Source organism: Lynx canadensis, chromosome B2, assembly GCF_007474595.2.
Source record: "Lynx canadensis isolate LIC74 chromosome B2, mLynCan4.pri.v2, whole genome shotgun sequence".
NCBI classification, from domain to species: domain Eukaryota; kingdom Metazoa; phylum Chordata; class Mammalia; order Carnivora; family Felidae; genus Lynx; species Lynx canadensis.
This window is the reverse complement of record NC_044307.1, coordinates 3,309,402-3,311,971: the sequence shown is the minus strand read 5'-3', so window position 1 is coordinate 3,311,971 and position 2,570 is coordinate 3,309,402. Positions and strand designations below refer to the sequence as shown.

Here is a 2,570-nt window from a genome sequence, read left to right as displayed (position 1 = left end):
CTCAAAACAGGTAACCACTCTTATAGTTTACTTTTTATTCTTCCAGAGATACTTCGTGTGTGTAACACCAAATTAAATACATTTTACTCCCATGTGAATGCTATTGCCCTGAAATTGCTTTTCTTTTATTGATTAAAATCTACCATAGATGTCAAACTCTATCAGCACATTTAGCACTTGCTCACTTTTTTATGAATTTCATAAAATTCCATCCCTTTGTAAGGATGGATATTTATGGATGTATGAATGCTTTCAACTGACTAGAAATATAGAATCGTTGGTTGCATATTTAAGTTGTTTTTTTAAAAACAGCTCTGGGATGTCTATTTTTCTTAGTGTAATCCTCACGCAGACAATTATATTTATAGGATCAGATTCTAAAGAGAAATTATTGGGACAAAGGGTACATTACCTGGTAATTATGATTAAATTTGCCAAATTGCTTTCTTTGCTCGTTTCTTACTCCTGGAGTGTTCGTGGTGAAAGAGCCATCTAACAAACATGAGAATTTTTTGGTAATGTTTATTTATTCATTTTGAGACAGAAAGAGAGCAGGGGAGGGAGAGAGGGAGAGAGAGAACCCCAAACAGGCTCCGTGCTGACAGCACAGAGCCCGACGTGGGGCTCGAACCCATGACCCGCTAGATCATGACCCGAGCCGAATAGTCAGACGCTTAACTTACTGAGCCACACAGGTGCCCTACCAACATAAGACTTTAAGTGACTTCTTGAGGGTGACAAGATGGAAAATGAGAAAATGATTCAGTCCCTGTTGTACGGGCTCCTGTGTCAGCTCAGGACCGAAGGTTCCGGTTTCTTGTATGAGAATAACTTCCATTATGTCTTTAATATATTTGTTATATGTTCAAGTTCCCCACGTCCGTTGTATTTTTGCGCTTGATCTTAGCCAAAAGGCCCAGAGTGATGTACCGTTTTATTTTTAAACACAGCACAGGAAGACTAATGGTTATTTCAAATGACCCTACTGAAGGCATCAGTGAAAAAACAGAGTTGTTCCAGCTTTATTTACAGTGCCAACGTCCACCCTGATATCCATCTCTGTGAATCAGCACAAACGGGCTGAGAATTGCATAACCAAGAGTTCGAAATTCTTGAATATTTAATACGAAAGAAGCATTCTCTAAGGAGAAATTTAAGCCCAAAAGAAAGAATACAATCTGTCCAATCAAATAAAAGAAAACAAAGCATCAGAAGGAGAACACTGTGAGCGGCTCTTCTCTCACGGGGGGGTCTGGTGGAGGATCGTGGATTTCTGAAGGTAGAGGACGTGCCTGTGGTGCTTGTGGAGAAGAAGGGCCGTATAGGCGCTGGCCCAGCCCATGAGACTCAGAAACAAGAAATCCCGCAGGGCCATGAGGATGGGAAACGTCCACTTCCTGATCTGGCTTCTTGGGAGGACGTGAGAGCAGCTATTTCCGTGGCTAGCTTGTGACCTGTTTAGGCTGCTCGTGTTGCTGACGTAGTAGAGTAAGTTCACGCTGACCAAGGAGTTGAGGACCCAGAAGAAGAGGCAGAAGGGAAGGATGTGGCTTGCGGATGCTGGCTTGAAGCCGGCGGGCACGGGGGCTCTGGGGCTGATGGTGGTGGCCTGGACCACGGCGAGGAAGCTGCTGGTGGAGATCGAAAGGCCCCGGGCCACCCTCTCCAGAAACACAATCGCTTTACAGCCCATGTCGCCCATGACGTTTCTCACACCAGACATCGCTATTGTCTTCAGCGCTACCTTGGACAAAAGCATCACGGTATTTGTAAAAACCAAGTGGATGCTAAGAAGGTGTCCAGATTTCGTCGCAGTGCCCGAAAAGAAAGCGCACGTATACTTCACAAACACAGAGATGTTCCCCACGACGCCGGGTCCGGTGAGAAAGAGAAAAATTGTTGCCCGGATATTGTTGAAAACATTTTTTTTTTATTTCAAGGGCAGAGAAATTTGAATCCAGCAAGAGCCTTTCGAAGACAGCTGTGGGCGCAGGTGGATCTGCGAAGAAAAATGCGCATCAAAGGGTTCCTCCGGTGCACAGAAGATAGTCACGGTGTATGTGACAGAGCAGATTTCTGTCCAAAGAACTCTCTTCCCTTCCCCGTGAGCGCTCTCGGCGGGTCATTCTATGTGGCTTCGGATGCGGTCCTGAGAGTCAGAATACAGAATCTGAAGTGGCGATCCGGATTTGGTTGTGTGGCTCCGCACCGGCCAAGACAAACCACGTGCTCCAGAGTTTGTGTGTCCCCGATACGTTCGATCCCAGCGTGTGCTGAGCGGAACCAAAATTTCCCCCAACCGGACGGCCCCGTGCTTTCCAGTTCTTCGCGTGACATCACCATCAGCCACCCCCAGGAAATGTGGGTCTTGCTCACCGCCCCACGTCCCCACACGAGAGCCTGAAAACCTCCCGTTGCATCGGTGTCTTTTCCAGCTCCCACATTCAGCCTGTCTCACCTGAACCCGTTAGGCTCAGCAGGCATGACGAATCTCACTCTGACGAGGATAACAATTTCCTGGTGTGCCTCCCGATGCCAATCTTTATACCTCTGATTCACAGCCCTGAACA

At 46.6% G+C, this 2,570-nt stretch overlaps 1 pseudogene; it reads right to left on the bottom strand.

The window, feature by feature from the left end:
- Nucleotides 1–994: 994 nt before the first annotated feature.
- On the bottom strand, nucleotides 995–1,918 carry LOC115514715 (annotated as a pseudogene).
- Between the last annotated feature and the right edge of the window lie 652 nt (nucleotides 1,919–2,570).